At 39.4% G+C, this 20,046-nt stretch overlaps 1 protein-coding gene across 1 annotated transcript in view; it reads right to left on the reverse strand.

Moving 5' to 3' along the window:
- The window catches only part of LOC139744474 (uncharacterized), a 75,063-nt gene that overhangs the window by 33,450 nt on the left and 21,567 nt on the right, over positions 1-20,046 (reverse strand). The window lies entirely within an intron of this gene.

Raw genomic sequence — 20,046 nt, forward strand, 5'->3', positions numbered from 1 at the left:
TGCCATGTTTTAAATCCTGGTCCAGACATGTATACAATGTGTAATTGATTCTCGTTACTCTTCACCAAATACTGTAGTTAACCTGAAGATTGACTGTAATACAGTGTTTCACCACAACAGCACTACACAAAGTGTAACACAAGGCACCCCTGTTGTACAGAAACTTAATTAAAACATGACTTTTAAAAAAATATTTCAGATATGTTTTACACTGTTGTGATCAGTAATCAATTTTTGTGAAAGATTTTTCATCTTGTTTTGAATGCTATGTATGAAAGTTGACACATATATATGTGGATGTTTTTCATTGTAATCTCACATGGGATATAGCAGTTAGCTAAATTTGGGGAAGCTTTCAAAAACACTCTGGTGCTTTTCTGTGAAAATCATCAGAGAGATTTCTCTCCAAATCAAAGAACACTATCAATCAGTGGCCAAAGAGGGCGACATTCTGCAACATCACTGGCAATCACTGATCTGTAGAGAGATATTAGTATTCTCTATGTAGATCAGCGCTGGCAATGCCACTGCAATTTTCCCCATTTCCTGGCAAAGGGAACAAAGAGATAAGTGTGGACAAAGGTCAATGAAGCATTCTGAGACCAAGCTAACCACAACACCACTATAGAGGGAGACATTCATAAACTAGAGCAAACCTCATTTACACACGCTCCACATCCAAAGGTGTCAGAAGTTTTTTTTTAAAAAACATTAGTCGTGCAACAGGAGCTACTGTGCTCTGCACTTCTGCACTGTGTTTGTTTTTCTCTCTGTATTTGTGATTTTTTTTTGTTTTTGGGGGGGGGGGGAGGTAGAAAGGAGAGGGGGAGAGGAGAGGGAGGTACTGTAAAAGTGGATATTTTCGCGCGACCAATTTTTCACACTTGGTCGGGTAAGAAGAGTTTCGCATATTTTTAATTCCGCGGAATCAAGACATCGCGCACAGGCACATACAGCAAGCAAAAATATTCGTGTGCTTTTATTTTCGCGCTAGTTTCTGGTGGCGCGAAAATTTCCACTTTTACAGTATTACTTTTGCTGATTTCTGATGTATTTAATACATAAATTACATCCAAAAGCTACTTGAATAGAGTTCTTGATTTTTGTTTGTTAGTTTGTTTTTGTCAAAGAAGAGACACTATCTACAACTGTAGTGTCATAAACTGTTGTCAAAAAGCAATAAGCATAATTGTCTTGTACAGACTATGACACTGAAGTTTGACAACTACTCTGACAGTGGAATGTTTCGAGCAGTTTTTCGGTGCCTCTTCCTCTAGACACTTTACCTGTGATATTGCAAATTCAAACAAACAGAATATATGTATGTGTTATTATTTTTTCAATTTTTTGCTGGTATCAAAAGGTACCAAATGCACAAAAATTTCCACATTGCAAAATATTCCAAATTTGTAACATTGCTTTTTTCACCAAGTCATAAGGCATGATATGTATTACACAGTAAAGCAAGATATTTTTGTGGCATGAAATTTTTGCAAATTGTCACTGGCATTCAATGCATATAGTGTAGACAACTTTTGTGTGCATTTTGATTTTACAGTAGTTCTATACTCCCTATATACATGATATTTGCTTTGTCATAAGTTGAACACCTACAATGATGAATAAACAGAAGAATGAGTCACTGTTCACAATTGTAATGTAATACACAATGGAAGGATGAGCATTAATTTTTGATAACTTTTGCCAACACATCACAAGATATACTGACATTCAAAGAGTTAAGAATACATCATCATTATGTCCCCTAGTACAGTGCAAGTCTCTGTATGTTGTAGATTCTGTTCTGCTCCGTGGGGTTTTTACTCGGAGGTGTATCATACCATAAATGTCATTTGATATATTCAAAAGTGAGAGAAATTTTTGAGTGCAACACTAAACACTCAGTTGGCTAAAAGCCAGTGCTTTTAAGTGCATGCAAACTGGCCAGATTTCAAGTTCGTTTTCATTTTTGCTGTTCAAATTATGTATCTCATAATGCTTTCCAATTTCTTTTCAGTTTCTCTTGGTCTGTGCAGATGATGAACTTGCTTTTCTGACTGTCTTTGTGGTTAAAGAGCTACAGTCTTGGCAGAGGAAAATTGCACAGGGTGGAACCACAACCCGTCTCCCCCTTTGTCCAAGGTAAATGATAAAACACAAGCACACAATCATTACCTGCACAAGCATCGAAGCGGTTGTTTTTGTTTTCTCCACATCTCTCTCTCTCTCTCTTTAAAGGACAAGTTCACCTTCACAGACATGTGGGTTAAGTAAATGCAGCAATATTAGTAAAACACATCAGTGAAAGTTTGAGGAAAATCAGACAATCTGTTCTGGAGTTATGAACTTTTGAAGTTTCTACTCACTGAAGGCTGGATGAGAAGACTACTATAGCTTGTGATGTCACATGAGTACAACGATATAAAGAAAATATAAAGAAAATTCAACATATTTTCACTTTCCTTGCGTAATAAAAGGTCTTTTGACTTCCCTCTTTCAGAAGGCAAGGGGAATAATATTACCCTTAACATACGTCCGTGACAAGTTGAGGAAATGTACATTTTTTTCAAAAGGTAAATTTTTGTGAAATTTTCTTTTTATTTTCCTTATGTCGTTGTACGCATATGACATCATACACTAGAGTAGTCTTCTCATCCAGCAGTAACTGCGCAGATACCTTAAAAATTCATAACTTTTGAACGGCTTGTCCGATTTCCCCCAAACTTTCACTGATGTGTTCTACTGATATTGTTGCATTCACTTAATCCACATGTGTATGAAGGTGGACTTGTCCTTTAAAAAATAGTAACTAAAAACATATCCATGGGCAAGTGAATATCTGGCTACTTTTTTTCTTTCTCATTTTTATTATATTCTGATAACAGCAAATTCAATAAACAGGGAACACAAAGGGTGGAACAGGAGAAAGGGATGAAAAATATTTTGTTGGTTTGATTTGCATGCATCTAATTTATAGATAAATAACAGGAGTCATTCTAGGTGGAATAATAGAGTGTTATGGAGCCACATCTGCCTATTGCAGGTACAGAAAATGCCACCAATGGCTCATTTCTAGCCTTAAGTCTTCCATCCCAATTCTTTGGACAAGTGATTCTTTCTTGGGGGCAACCAAGTTATTTAATCTCCTTGCCTGACATGACGAGCAAGAAAAGAAAGTTGCTTTTAGCTCCTGGTGGTGATTTGATCCTCTCACACTCATTAGTTTCAGTTTAAGTTTAGCACCACTTAAAGTGGAGGTCAAAAGACATCACTCTGTTTGTAGAAAAGGTTGATAGCACTTTCTCTGCTGATGAGTATAGGCCTGTTCACACAACAACGGCGTAGCCAGGATTTCATCTTAGGGGGGGCGGTTAGTGTGCGAGGGAGCGAAGCGACTGAGCCCGAGCGAGCGGAGCGAGCGAGGGGGGGAGGGTGTGGGAGGGGGGTTTCCCCCCTCCCACGGTAAGAACTTTTTGCATTTGGATGTTGTAAATGGTGCAATTTGATGCATGTTTTTGCGCGTTTTATCGACGTGAAACAGTCCCACTTGTTTATGGTAGCAGTTTATTTTGATGTAAATTATTATTGAACAATTTGCCTATGAAATGGTATAATTTAGATACACTTCTTGTATTAATTCTTTTCACTGAATAACATGAACGCGACTGAACCCGAGCGAGCGGAGCGAGCGAGGGGGGTAGGGGAGGGTATATGAAATGGTATAATTTAGATACACTTCTTGTATTAATTCTTTACACTGAATATCATGAACGCGACTGAACCCGAGCGAGCGGAGCGAGCGAGGGGGTAGGGGAGGGTGTGGGAGGGGGGTTTCCCCCTCCCACAGTAAGAACTTTTTGCATTTTGATGTTGCAAATGGTGCAATTTGATGCATGTTTTTGCGCGTTTTATCGAGTTGAAACAGTCCCACTTGTTTAAGGTAGCAGTATATTGTAGTGTAGATTATTATTGAACAATTTGCCTATAAAATGGTATAATTTAGATACACTTCTTATATTGATTCTTTTCACTGAATATCATGAACGCGACCGAGCCCGAGCGAGCGGAGCGAGCGAGGGGGGGAGGGTGTGTCCCCCCTCCCACGGTAAGAACTTTTTGCATTTGGATGTTGTAAATGGTGCAATTTGATGCATGTTTTTGCGCGTTTTATCGACGTGAAACAGTCCCACTTGTTAAAGGTAGCAGTATATTTTAGTGTAGATTATTATTGAACAATTTGCCTATAAAATGGTGTAATTCAAATATACACTTCTTGTATTAATTCTTTTCACTGAATAACATGAACGCGACTGAACCCGAGCGAGCGGAGCGAACGTGGGGGGAGGGGAGGGTGTGGGAGGGGGGTGTCCCCCTCCCACGGTAAGAACTTTTTGCATTTTGATTTTGCGAATGGTGCAATTTAATGCATGTTTTTGCGCGTTTTATCGACGTGAAACAGTCCCACTTGTTTAAGGTAGCAGTATATTGTAGTGTAGATTATTATTGAACAATTTGCCTATAAAATGGTATAATTTAGATACACTTCTTATATTGATTCTTTTCACTGAATATCATGAACGCGACCGAGCCCGAGCGAGCGGAGCGAGCGAGGGGGGGAGAGTGTGGGAGGGGGGTGTCCCCCCTCCCACGGTAAGAACTTTTTGCATTTGGATGTTATAAATGGTGCAATTTGATGCATGTTTTTGCGCGTTTTATCGACGTGAAACAGTCCCACTTGTTAAAGGTAGCAGTATATTTTAGTGTAGATTATTATTGAACAATTTGCCTATAAAATGGTGTAATTCAAATATACACTTCTTGTATTAATTCTTTTCACTGAATAACATGAACGCGACTGAACCCGAGCGAGCGGAGCGAACGTGGGGGGAGGGGAGGGTGTGGGAGGGGGGTGTCCCCCTCCCACGGTAAGAACTTTTTGCATTTTGATTTTGCAAATGGTGCAATTTAATGCATGTTTTTGCGCGTTTTATCGACGTGAAACAGTCCCACTTGTTTAAGGTAGCAGTATATTGTAGTGTAGATTATTATTGAACAATTTGCCTATAAAATGGTATAATTTAGATACACTTCTTATATTGATTCTTTTCACTGAATATCATGAACGCGACCGAGCCCGAGCGAGCAGAGCGAGCGAGGGGGGGGGGAGGGTGTGGGAGGGGGGTGTCCCCCCTCCCACGGTAAGAACTTTTTGCATTTGGATGTTGTAAATGGTGCAATTTGATGCATGTTTTTGCGCGTTTTATCGACGTGAAACAGTCCCACTTGTTAAAGGTAGCAGTATATTTTAGTGTAGATTATTATTGAACAATTTGCCTATAAAATGGTGTAATTCAAATATACACTTCTTGTATTAATTCTTTTCACTGAATAACATGAACGCGACTGAACCCGAGCGAGCGGAGCGAACGTGGGGGGAGGGGAGGGTGTGGGAGGGGGGTGTCCCCCTCCCACGGTAAGAACTTTTTGCATTTTGATTTTGCGAATGGTGCAATTTAATGCATGTTTTTGCGCGTTTTATCGACGTGAAACAGTCCCACTTGTTTAAGGTAGCAGTATATTGTAGTGTAGATTATTATTGAACAATTTGCCTATAAAATGGTATAATTTAGATACACTTCTTATATTGATTCTTTTCACTGAATATCATGAACGCGACCGAGCCCGAGCGAGCGGAGCGAGCGAGGGGGGGAGAGTGTGGGAGGGGGGTGTCCCCCCTCCCACGGTAAGAACTTTTTGCATTTGGATGTTATAAATGGTGCAATTTGATGCATGTTTTTGCGCGTTTTATCGACGTGAACAGTCCCACTTGTTAAAGGTAGCAGTATATTTTAGTGTAGATTATTATTGAACAATTTGCCTATAAAATGGTGTAATTCAAATATACACTTCTTGTATTAATTCTTTTCACTGAATAACATGAACGCGACTGAACCCGAGCGAGCGGAGCGAACGTGGGGGGAGGGGAGGGTGTGGGAGGGGGGTGTCCCCCTCCCACGGTAAGAACTTTTTGCATTTTGATTTTGCAAATGGTGCAATTTAATGCATGTTTTTGCGCGTTTTATCGACGTGAAACAGTCCCACTTGTTTAAGGTAGCAGTATATTGTAGTGTAGATTATTATTGAACAATTTGCCTATAAAATGGTATAATTTAGATACACTTCTTATATTGATTCTTTTCACTGAATATCATGAACGCGACCGAGCCCGAGCGAGCAGAGCGAGCGAGGGGGGGGGGGAGGGTGTGGGAGGGGGGTGTCCCCCCTCCCACGGTAAGAACTTTTTGCATTTGGATGTTGTAAATGGTGCAATTTGATGCATGTTTTTGCGCGTTTTATCGACGTGAAACAGTCCCACTTGTTAAAGGTAGCAGTATATTTTAGTGTAGATTATTATTGAACAATTTGCCTATAAAATGGTATAATTTACATACACTTCACTGAATATCATGAACGCGACTGAACCCGAGCGAGCGGAGCGAGCGAGGGGGTAGGGGAGGGTGTGCGAGGGGGGTGTCCCCCCTCCCACGGTGAGAACTTTTTGCATTTTGATGTTGCAAATGGTGCAATTTGATGCATGTTTTTGCGCGTTTTAACGAGTTGAAAAAGTCCCACTTGTTTAAGGTTGCAGTATATCTTAGTGTAGATTATTATTGAACAATTTGCCTATAAAATGGTATAATTTAAATACCCTAGTCTTCTTGTATTAATTCTTACACTGAATATCATCAACGCTGTCTGTTCAGCAATCAAACAGAAAAAGCATGCACACGAGGGTGTAGATAGGGGCATATCCCCTCCCACACGAAGGTGATTTTGCATTTTCAGACCTGAAATTCAGCGATCTGGTGCAAATTTTTGGTGCAATACTTTTTCATCGAAGTGTTAAATCACGGAATTTAGCTCTTATTCCTAATGTGCACCATCTGTGCGTATGTATAAAGTCTAGTGAGGTAGAGCTTAGGGAAAGGGGGATTCTCCCTCCCGCTCGCGGAGCTTTTGCGTTTTTAGAATTGAAATAAAGCGATCTGGGTATAGCCACAGTCTACTTCTTTGCATGGCGAGGGGGGGGGGGGGGCGAGCAGGGAGAAGGCGTGGGCGAGTGTTATCTCCACCCTTCCCTTCCGATGGAGCTTTTATCTTTTTAAGGTTGAAATTGAGATATCTCGTATATGCATATTTGATGGAATCAACATTTGGGAAATCACCCCCCCCCCAAAAAAAAAACAAAAAAAACAAAAACAAAACAAAACAAAACCTGATTTTTTTTGGGGGGGGGGCTGAGGGAGGAAAGGGTCTATTAAAAGGGGAAATTCCCCTTAAGATACATGAGGGAACCTTCAGTTTTCGGAATATAAGTGATAAGTCTTGTGCACTCAGAATTATGCAGAATTTAAAAAAAAAATCTAACAAGTGTACTTAGCTAGGGAAATAGGCACAGAGGGGGAGGGTTTGGGAGGGGGATACCCCGTCCCAAGCACGAGAGATTTTGCATATTTTGAATTGAAATTCAACGATCTGGTGCACACTTTGAGTGAAATATTAAAAAAAATATATACATCTTATTTGATGAAAGGTTGCAAAGGAGACCCGTTTTATGTGCATGCATACAGTATACACGCATTTTTTTTCCGCCTCCCAAATCCCCGGTCCAAATCTTAGGGGGGGCGACCGCCCCCATCGCCCCCCCCCCCCCCCCCTGGCTACGCCAGTGTCACACAAACATCCCAAAAACGATGGTTTGTAAAAATCATTTTGCAAAGTGATCAAAAACCTGATAACTCTTGTGTGTGAATGTTTCACACTGCATTGTATGCAACCTGATTTTGTTCATAGCAGGCTCTTGGCGATCTTGTGTTTAATCCTTTTTTCCCCCTTTCTTTTTCTTTTTTTTTTTTTAGCTTATCCACTGTGACTTTGTGATCTTGACTCTAGAGAGTAATAAAAGTGGTAACAATGTCTTCCAGGGCCAATTTTCTGAACTTTGCCTAGGACAGGGTCGGCCCATGAGACCTTCCAACTTATCCATTCCTGTGCATTTGTTCCGTTTCTTGTTTAATGCATTTAGAATATGCACATCAAACGCAAAGATTTTGAATGCTGTTTGTTACATGCCTTCATGGCCTGATCACAGTGGCAAAAGAAAAAAGAATAAAGAAGAACCTCCAGTTGAATTGAACTTTAAGGTGCAGAAAGCAAAGGTACCATGAGAAAATGACTGCTAATAAGAAGATTTCGTTACAGTGAGCACATATTGAGGTGGACTGTGTGTAGACGTCCTTGCCTGTCCATGATTAATGTTGCTTACTTACTGTATAATCCAATTAGAAAGTCATGAATACAGTATAATCATCCACAAGTACTGTATGGAGTAACCAGTCCAGTACTGCCTTTGCTTTTCATTGGGGCTGGAAAATAGATTTACACCCAGCGTGCCCAGAGGTGGTACGCTTTGGGGTCCAAAGATCAACTCCTTGCAATTTTTAATTAATCGTCATTGGGAGCGTTGCTCAATTTGGAAGCCATTTGTCATGTTTGATCAGTGCAAGGGTGCGCTGATTTGCGTGGTAACTATTTGGACTGGAATACAAAACTAAACCACCCTAGGAGATGTCCATACAAAGTTAATGTATTTCAGCAAGAACTACTCCAATATGTCAATAGAGTGGGTTGTATGTAGTGTGCTATGATCATAAGTTCATCTAAGCATGATACATTGTATGTACATTAGTAATTGGCAGTCATGTACTGGGAAAAAAAAAAAAAAAAAAACCTCACAGATATCCCTTTTGTCGATTTCAATTCATGACTTAGACCAGTCTGTAAGCATGCCACGAATAGCACAAGTACATGTGATTCAGATGGACTATTGCTTTCTGTGGACAAAGGGAAAATAGCACCTCAAAACTTAAAAGGCAAGGATTAGAAACACCCCCCCCCCTCCCCTTCCATACACACATATGCACACACACATACACACATACACACACATGGACACAAATTAATAGAGGCCAAAGTTTATGTCACATGCACATAACACAATGTCTCACATATCAGTTCAGTTCTTGTTTTGTTTTGTTCTGTTTTTGCTCTAGCAGTACATAAAGATCTGAGTGAAATCTGCCATGCCCTGTGAAACCTGGCGATGCAGACTTGCTGGTCAGCCATTTCTGTATCTCACGGTGGCAATTCATGGAGATCATCTCCTGTTGCCAAATGCTAAATAATAGCACCGTTATTCAATTCCCTGCCTCTGATCATGCTTGCTGGCATCTTGGTCAACACTACATGTGCTTCCACTCTCAGCATATCATTGTGATTTTCAGAACTTTAATGACTAAAAATGCTGTTGTTGTGCAGTTGTTCACTTTCATGAACCCTGAACCCAGACAGATTTGGTTGGACCAATCAACTCATTGTTGTTAGATTAAAGTATGAACTTGTGATTGTCCCCTGCTGTGAAGAAATTGCAGTATTCTGGTAATGTTTGGCCTTTCATTAAACCATCAATGTCTTGCTTTAATGGCTCGATCCAAATGTGAGATTAGGTCGTCTCAATGTCGTATGACAAAATGTGTCATACAGTGAGTCGGGAACTGATGTGTTAACATATGTCATCAAATATTAGCTTGTTCATTAAAGGGGTGTATAGTTCTGGTCGAGGTGAATATTTAGCTTTTAACGTTTTGTGAGATATTCAGAAACCACTCTATGAGATGTCGAAGAGCATGCAGTTTTAAGGGGTATTCAAAGTTTTTTCGATGAAAATCGGTTTTGAAATGGCTGAGATATCCAAAAACAAGGTGAAACAAAGAGATACTAATAAAGTTGGGTCATGTCGCCTTTTATTATTAGCACTTTTTGGATATCTCAGCCATTTGAAAACCAATTTTCATCAAATAAACGTTGAGTCCTTCTTAAAATTACATGCTCTTTCATATTTCATATTAAGAGGCTTTTCATTATCTCGCTTAGGAATGTTCAAAACATGAATCCCTACCTCAACCAGTACTGTACAGTTCCTTTAATGTGACACTTACATGCCATATAATTTTTTTTTCTAATAAAAGTATTGTGTGGTCAATATTCAATAATTTTCCTGTTTACAGGGTAGTAGTTGCACTAAATGCCATTATCTCTCATATGTAGAAATGCACAAATCATATTTATCTGTTGACATTGATTTAAATTCACAGTCGTGGAATGGATCTTTTTTTTTTTTCTCACTGCATTCTTATAGATGTCAATTACATTACAAGCTGTATTTTTTTCAGTTCCCTAGTACATCTGAGGATTAACTTTAATCACATCAAAACAAAAGTAGCATTGATCATTAATGTCTTCTAGCAAGAGTGCACATTTTAGTCATACTAAAACTGGCAGGAATTGTTTATTTGCACACTATGTTTAAAAAAATACTCCCCCCCCCCAAATAAAGAAGCATGAAGCACTTGTACACACAATCTTTGTAGTTTGTTCTACCTGCGGTTTTTAGGGGAAGTTGGGTATATCCTGCTCTGGTGGGTGAGCATCTGGTTAAAGCTGGTGTGTACATGTATTTGTCTCTTGTTTTAATTATGTGAAAAAGTATAGAAAAGGTACATTCTGATTGAAGTACGCTGTACTACCAGTTTGATGATGTTGAGGATTATCTACCCTGATACAGTCAGTCAGTCCTCTGTCTTCTCCTTTATGCAAACACACACACACACACACACACACACACACACACACACATACACACACACATATACACACACATACACGCACATACTTGTAGCTACCTACATTGTTGTAGTACAGTATTGGTAGTATCTTTCACAGTGAAATAAATACCAATGGTGTTGCCTTATGAAACACACACACACACACACACACACACACACACACACACACACACATAAAAGCAGGCTAAAAATAAAGACAAAGAAAAACTAAGAGATGGGGGTGGCTAGTTTCAATGCTCAACTTCAACAGTTTTGTTTACCACTATTGCGGGTGCAACGGATCGAGGTACCAATAATGACAAAATTACCTGGCAGTCTGGTAGGATGGATAGCCTTTGGGGCATTCAAATGTCCATTTTGCCCACAGTAGTCTCAAAGAGCAGAAAATAAAAAAGTTCAGTAAAGTAGCAACTTTGTGGCCATTGTACTCAGAGTACTGTTGCAAGCTACTATTTGTTGTAGGGTTGTACAACTTTTTCCCATTTATCTCATTGTAGACCTCCCAAGTTCAACTAAGCATACGAAGGTGGTTCATTGATCTGCAGTTGAATTTCAGATCAATTTATGAAAGATGTAGTTGGTAAAGAGAGAGAGAGACAGAAAAGAATCAAGACATGAAGAGACAGTAAACACAAGTTGTAATTCAAAGATGTAGTCTACTGGTGTCAGTTTGAGACTTGGTCAATTCCTTTTACATGAGTTCAAGTTGAACTGATTGATTAATTGATTGACATGTGAAATGAAGTTTGTATGGTTCTTTCCCTTTCTACATTTCATCAAAATCATGGCCCAATATGAAATTGAAACTTTTATACATCATGTTTCACATGATTGCTATATAATCTTTAGGGCCAGAAATGCTCTTCTCCTTACAAATTAAATCTCCAAACTTTCAAGTGCATCTTTTGAAGTGATGTGGAGAGAGTTTAGCTCTTCTAAAAATCGAAATCATCCAACACCATATTCCACTTACACTAGATATGTAAACACAACTTGCATGTCAACTCCCACCACCTCTTTTTTCTTGAGAGCAGAACAAAACAAACTATAAAAAAAGAAAACTACATTGTAGTTGCACACAGTTTTTATATTGTCAGTGCAATTCAAGTTCAAAGCAGTTCAGGGGTGTATCCAGGATTTTTTCTGGGGGGGGGGGGGGTTGTAATCAAAATTTTTGGACCTTTACCTTTGCGAGGGAGTGGAGCGGCCAAGCGGGGGAGGGTGTGGGAGGGGGGTGTCCCCCCTCCCACGGTAGGGAGTTTTTGAATTTTATATCTTAAAATGGGACCATTTGGTGCATACAAAAGTGATCTTTTCGGCATGGCAGTGCGGCTTAGAAATAAGGTATGGCATATTAAAACTAAGTTACGAACTTTACGAGGTTTTTGACAATTTGCTGGAACACCACCTGATCACTTTTTTTCCTGTTGTATATAGGGTAAAAAGCCCTCAAAAAACAAAAATGTCTTTTACAAAAAGTGGACCTTTTGAAAATTTGGGGGGTCGTACGACCCTCCTGACCCCCCCTTGCATACACCCATGCAGTTGTATATAAAGGAATATAAAACATGGTGAGAGAGACTGTGTCTGAAAGACTGGAGCGTGTGATGATTCAACTTTGGTAGCACTGAATAACACAATATCATTTTGTGTTTATTTCTGCTTGAATCAGAATGACAATGGCGAGGCTGCGGTGAAGGGTTGGTGGAGTCAGGCTTGGGTGACTCCAAAGAATTAGTTTGCCAGCAATAAGGCAGTTACGGGCTCCCTAGCTCTATGTAGCAACCCACTATCTCCCTTTCACAGGCAGGTCGTTTGTGTGCGAGGAACGCAGGAAACACTTACAAGTGAAATCTTGAAGCAGAACAGATCTTAACCCATTGAGGACAGTTTGATTTTGCTGTGGTTTGATTCTTTCCCATAGACACTTGCCAAAGTATACTCGGTACTTGTCGTCAATGGGTTCAAAGAAGAGCTGTGTTGATGCTGAATGTGTCAAACCATCTGTAAGATGATTCTCTGTGGATTTTTATTTCCAGACTTTAGAAAGTTAAGTAATCACACAGAGATTTTTGCCATGGAGAAAGTTTCCCACCCATGACAACTTCTTTCTACTCCTCTAGATCATTCAATATTGCAGAAAATTGTAATACATCACTCACCAATGCAGAGAAATTAAGGTAGATATTTGCTTTGTCTCCAAAGCAGAAGCTTCAGTTCTCTTCCCTATCGAAGATCCCATGAAGTTCCAAACCTTAGAAACTGAAGATTATAGAAACTGAAGCTCAGCGGGTGGATGAGCTGTGAGATACAGTTCAACTGCAAATGATCTCAGATCACACATTTCCCTTGTTAGTCGTTGTGTGCCAATTTGGCTAGGCAGGAAAACCATCTTAGGACTCTATAGGCGGAAATCTGGCTGGAAGTTTGGCCAGAGTTTTTTTTTTTTTTTTTTCCTGGTTAAAATTCAGGATTCACTCCATATCTCTTCCAGGAGATAATTTTCTTCATGCTGACACTGTGGATGTGGACAGATAGCTGTATTGTCCATTACCCAAGTAGTCCACGATGATGATTGAGGAGGTTAGACTGATGTTTACGGTGTTTGGGTCAACAACCAAATGACTAACAATTGACTTAAATCAGTCTAACTTTGGCAAAACTACTGTATACTCCATATATTCCATTGTGAGGTTCTTATATTCATGAATTTTATTGAGTCTGGTGCTATTTACAAACTGTAAAATATGCAAAGTTATTAAGTCTGATCCTAATGTGAATGTGGTGTGCACATGTACCCTTCTCCATCCATTGCTGTACTAGGCGATCACATGACTCATGAAAAATTAGACTTGTTAAATATATTGTGTATTCAGTTCATGGCATAGTTTCACAGTTCATGACAAATCAAAGTAGACATGTTTCAAAGTAATATAATGGCAAGTAGGTTATGAAGAATCACAGAAAAACCAAAAATTGGGCAGTTTTATGATGGAGATCATTATTTTGAAGACAAGAGGGAAAAAAAGAACAGTAGTACACTGTATAGTCAGACATTCCACCTTTTTTTTTAAAATATTTTTCATTTCCTACAGCAATTTAAACAAAGATGATTCCTTTGGTTCTGTGCTGATTTGCATGATATATAGGTATCACCAACAAAGCTCATACATTATATTTTAGGGACAGTGAGAGAGAGAAAGATACAGTATATATATATATTTTTTTCTTTTTTGCTTTGTAAATTTCGCTGGAGCTGTAATCGATATGCTATGCTATAGGGCTGGGAATCATATCCAAGCTGAATTCTCAAGGATATGGTTGTATGTTGGCTTAGTATCCGTGCTATGGCCAGTTTTGGAAAATGGGTTTGGCTTTTAGTTGTATACTGTATGATGCAGCAGGACCCTGGAGCTAAGATTCTACGTGTACCTCCACCAGTAGGTGAAACCTGTACAGCTGGCAGAGGTTATTCTTTCAGTTTCAGGTTTGTCTGTCTGTTTGTGTACGACATAACTTGAAAATGGATGAATGAATTTTCACAAAATTTGCAGGTCGTGTTCATAATGAGGTAAGAAAGCTACAATCAAATTTTTGGGGTCATGAGGTCAAAGGTCAAAGGTCATACAGGCCATAAAGGACTTGAAAAAAAACTGAAAAATGGATAATTGGATCTTCATCAAACTAGAAGGTCTGTTTATTTTCAAGTAAGAAAAAAAAATTGAGGGTCATGAGGTCAGAGGTCACTGGGGTCATAATTTCTCATAAAGGACATGAAATAACCTTAATCTCCCAATAACCCAACAATGAATGATGAGATTTTCACCTGATGTATTTTGTAGATGTCCCCATACCTCTATGTTTGTGTGGAAGATATCAGCTGTCTACGAAATGGCGATATTTTAATTATGACTGCTTGGCAGAGGTCTGCTTTTTCAGAGTGCTCCTCTAGTTGATATCTGATATAGTAATTAATTTTTGTCCCCATGAACCATGCTGGCAAGCCTGTACAATTGTCAGTACATTTAAAGCAACATATATATATGGGCCGTGACGCGAGAAAAGGGCCCTTAGGGCATTAAATACTGAAAATGAGGTTTCAGCTCCACATTGTAGAAGAAACTCTGACGCATTTAGATATGCAAACCTTTTTCTGAAATTCCAATCCTAAATGACCCCATTACGACATTCAAAAAAGCATGTTTTGCCCAAATCCTGTCACTTTTTGATAATGCGTGTGCGCGTAGTTACAGCCAGTTGACATTGCTTTGTCAAACTTCCGCGCAGTTTTCTGGCGTTTGCGCGCAGCGGTGCTAAGGGCCCTTTTCTCGCGTCATGGCCCATATATATATGCATCAGTCAGGGTGGGCCAACACTGTTGTCTTCTGTGGGAGGAATTACTCTTGATATATTGCCTTCACCCCCTCCAAAACCCCAGGATGCCAAGTTCAAAACAATTTTATGAGTGAGATTTTCATGACTTGGCATCTCGGCATGCGAATGTGTGCGTGAGCGAGGGTGTGGGAGGGGTTTTTCCCCCCTGTGGCCTCCCACGGTAGGGAGCTTTTTCAATTTTTAGCTCCTAATGGTGCGATCGGTGCATACTTAAGTGGCTATTTTTTACTTATTTTGAAAGACAAAAGGGAAATATACCTTCAAGTGCAGCTATCACTTTAATCTTTTGAGCTATGTTCATTATCATAGGCCCAAGTTGCAGACTTCACCCGATGCATGAGAAAAATGGGTGCCATGCGTGAGATCGTGAGATGGCCCCTAAATGCTTGAGTCTCATGCAGAATGCGTGAGACTTGGTAGCTCTGCAACCCTAATCCCAAAGTCACTATAAGTTAACCACAGTTGTCAGTAGCTGTCAGACACGAGACTGTAGGTTTTTTAACCCGTTGAGGACAGACTGATTTTGCTACAACACGCATTTCCCACAGACACCTGCCCGAGCATACTACAGTTGTAGTACTCGGGACTAGTCCTCAACAGGTTAATATCAGGTGAGCATTTGATGATTGTCCCCCTTACCACACCCCAACCCCTCAAATCCTCAAGTTACTAATTGATCAGGGTTAAACATTAATTATGGTGTGTTTTTGTGTTGCATGTGTTTGTCTCTTTATGTACATGTATATCAGAGTTATGTTGACATCCAAATTGTTGTTTTGCCTCTTATTGCTGGTCACATACCATCTGTGTCATTCACTTGTCCTCTCTTGCACACGAGTGCCAATTGTAAGCTCTCAGCAGACTGATTTCTGACAGTGATTGTAGAGTCCTTGTGTCAGGATTCCATGACCCCCTGACGAGCCACCAAAGGGAAATCCTTAAAGGGATTAGACTTATCCGCTTGTATGAAGTGTCTCCATTTGCATGCGACTAAAACCTCCGATCCCATTTCTGTCTCGGTCCAGTGCTCATGTTTTCGTGGAAAGAAGTCGGTGCTTGTCAGCCAAGCATTCTAGTATGCAATGGACTTCACTTCAGTAGACTCTTTTTGATAAAACTTTACAGATTTGTGTAGATGTTTGTGCAGCAGAGACAATTATATCCTGATGGAACCAAATGCAGTTATGAAATGATGACAATTATCTTCTTCTTTTCCTGACAATAGAGTGAGTGTACATTGATTGGCTATTGATATCAGAGTCCAATGTACTGATGTGATTTACAAAGGGTAGGATCTGGTATGTGCGCTTACTTGTGTCGCTACATGTTAGGGTGAATTCCTGCTGTAAATCATTACTTTTGGAACGGGAGCATTCAAAACTGTCCAATCATTCATCGGAATGGGCTAGCCTTTACACTGAAGAGCTGCTGATTGTTATAAACACTGTGATACAATGCCTCTGGCAATTGCTCACTTCACCAGTCTGGAGACAGAAAAATATTACGAGGAATATGGGACTGAAGATCCTTTTGTGGTTCCAAATAGCAATGTTTCATTTGAATACCAGTACATCTTGCAACAATAGCCATTTGCTGTTACCTTCTTCATATCTCTGCAAATACACAAACCTCTGTATGACCAGGGAGGTGAGAGGCTAAAACAAGCATTGGAAAACGACCTTTTCTGTAGTTTGCCAAAGTGCTGTCAGAAATCAAATAATTATGACTCTCATATTCCAGTACTGCACATTATCATTTGTTTTGTCAATACCATTCACTTGATAGCTTGGGCATAAATGTGATATGATGTGACACTTCAAATTAGATTTTAGAGCTATGCATATTCTCACTGTCGAGGGAGTCAGTACTATACCAGCACAGTTCATGTTAAGTTTTCCTCTTACCAGAAAAAAAAAAAAGTATTGGGTATCCTTCTCCCCATTTGTATCTTTTTAAACACAAAACAAAACAAACAAAAAGCAAAACACATACACACACAACAGCAGCAGCAACAACAACAACAACAACAACAACAACAACAACAACAACAACAACAACAGCAACAACAACAACAACAACAACAACAACAACAACAACAACAACAATCCAACAACCCAACAACCCAACAACAACCCAACAACAAAAATGGACACTGTCCTTCTATGGTGATGACTCAGTATTATTTTTTTCTCTCAGCAAGGTTCTTTGATGTTATGAATATCTTTGTATGCCCCATGGCCTAACTTTGCATGAATTATGCATCCCCTGCCTACAGAAGAAAAGCAAGGCAGGTTGTTATCTGCAAAAGAAACAGCTCTTTAGATTTCAGGCCACTCCACAGGTGCGTATGCGCAAACACTCAACTGAAAAATGTTCACCGATACCAAGAGCAGGCGACTTCCTGAGGAAATTTACGCAGCGCTTTCTGCTACATGGTGATTATTATGTCATCTCAGTCCCCTTGCAAGCAGAAATCCTGCAGGATATCCTTGCATGGAGAGGAAGAGCGGAGTTTCCTCCAGCCCTGGAAAGTTTTCAGCATATCTTGGGTCAGCAGACAATGCGCGAGACATCGGCAGAGTAGCTCTGAAATGGTTTCATCAGACCAAGTCTATCTCTCCCTCTCTCTCTCTCTTTTTAATGCACATTAATGTGATTTAAGGCTTGGCTTCCTCTTTCTCTCTTTTTAATCTTTTTGTTTAAAGGGGTGGTATAGTTTTAGTTCAGATGGGGCTTCAGGTTTCCAACTTTTTTTTTTGTGAGGTGAAGAGAAACCTCATGTGAAATATGAAAGAGCATACAATCCCAAGAGGAATACAAAGTTTACTTGATGAAAATCAGTTTTGAAATGGCTGAGATGTTTAAAAATAAAGAGGTCCTGATAAAAGGTGGGATGCACCTTTTATCAGGACCACTTTGTTATAGATACTTTTGTTTCTGGATATCTCAGTCATTTCAGTCATTTCAAATCCAATTTTCATCAAATAAACTGTGAATATCTCTTAAAAATGTATGCTCTTTGATATTTTGTAAGTGATTTCTAGTTATTTCCCAAAAAAGTTAAAATCTGAACCCCAAATCTCAACCAAAACTATACCATCCCTTTAATCCATCGAGGAAATTCTGTGATTGACGGTGATGTCTGGGGGTAAATGATTTGTGTCTAGTTGTGGGACTACAGATGGTTGGTTGTTTTAGAGTGATCATATTTTCTTTGTTTCAGTTTGTTAAGAAGTTACGCAACTTGAAGATTTGTGATGTTTATGGTATTAATTGTAAGTGCAAAGTTTTTCTCGTAGTACCTTGTCCCACAAACTAGATATATGTGTTTCTTGTTTTTTTTTAAACCCCTTGAAAAGGAGTCTCGAGAATTCTTGGGCAGGTGTGTATGGGAAATGCGTGTATTAGCAAAATCAGTCCATTCTCAACTGGTTAATGGACAGTTTCATGGAAGGTTTTCAAACTTTGTTTCAGTTTTGGGGTCTGAATACAGACTCTGTTGATTTGGCCATGCGTGAATGTCTTTTTGGAGCTACACAAAACTATTCCGTCCCTTTGTCATACTGCAAGCAATTCTGTCCATCCCCTCCCCCCCCCCCCCCAAAAAAAAAGAAAGAAAATAAGATGCAGAATTGCTTGAGTGAGTGTTTGGTAATACCTGCATGTACATTCATGTAGCTCTGAGCTTTGTGTTACTATTAGTTTGATATTGGTTGGATGTGGGTTGAAGAAGATTTTAGAGCTGATGCAAATGCTAGCCAGCTAGCCATGGGTTGCTTTCAAACGAATGTTGTGCCCCGATAGGCTGCAGTTGTGCCTCCCTCTATGACTTCAGCAATGTGCGAAAACTAAAACAACAGCAAAATACCCCCCCCCCCAAAAAAAAAAAAAAAAAAAAAAAAAAAAAAAAAAAAAAAAAAAACCTAAACAAAACAAAAACTGCACTCTTACTAAATTTAGAGAAACAGTGAGTTCAGGTGGCAGACATGAATTTACTACATTGTATCGCCATTGTTATTATGTATTATGGTTAAGAATGATAGATAATTATCATGTTAACAGAAGATATCTTCACTACATCAACATTTCATGTAATCTGAATTAAATCTGATTGTGATATATTTGGCTCTGCCCACACCCCACCCCATGGGGAATTAAGCATAAATTTGCATGTGGTGTAAATGTATCACTTCAGTTTGAACTGCATTAATGGTAAGACTCTCTTCAGGATTAAAAGGAAGCATTCTTCCTTCTTGTATTAATTTCACAGACTGTATTCCAAAGGAAAGGTTTTGACCTTTGGAATCCCAAGAGCACCACACTCACATAGTTAGACTTTGTTCAGTGTGACCAAGGAGATACCTTATACCTCCTAGGTGTGATACCTCTTTTGGTTACAAAATTTAGAGGAATTAGGAAACCTTTAAACCTAAATTATAATTATGTGTTGAAGAAGTGATGAACAACAGAAAGCTCTCGCCATCTATCAAGTTACTGACAATGTTGGAAGCCACTAATTTTTGTCATATACAGTGATTAGAAGAATGTTCTGTTGTATGATTCTTGTATGAGCTAGCTTTGGATACAGCTCACTATTATCATGCCTACTCAGCTGGGCTTTGTTGAAGCCCCGACATCTGTTTACAAGTTGTACGTGTTTATGGCGGCCTCATTCCCATTGTTCAAACAGGGCCTTGTGGCGACTGTTTATGGGGGCTGTTAAAAGCTCAAAAACCAACTGAATCGTAACAAGGAATGCATACTTTTATTTACCTATTTTTTGGTCAGAGGTTACAGGCAGGAATTAAACGAGATGTAGGTACACGCAATTTGGATCAGTAGGGCATTTACAGCCAAGAAATAATACCCTCATTGTATTCAGCTGATATGTCTGAGTGATGATTAA

Source organism: Diadema antillarum, unplaced genomic scaffold (genome assembly GCF_040938485.1).
Source record: "Diadema antillarum isolate AM-2024a unplaced genomic scaffold, OU_Dant_1.0 seq00001182_RagTag, whole genome shotgun sequence".
Lineage (NCBI taxonomy): Eukaryota > Metazoa > Echinodermata > Echinoidea > Diadematoida > Diadematidae > Diadema > Diadema antillarum.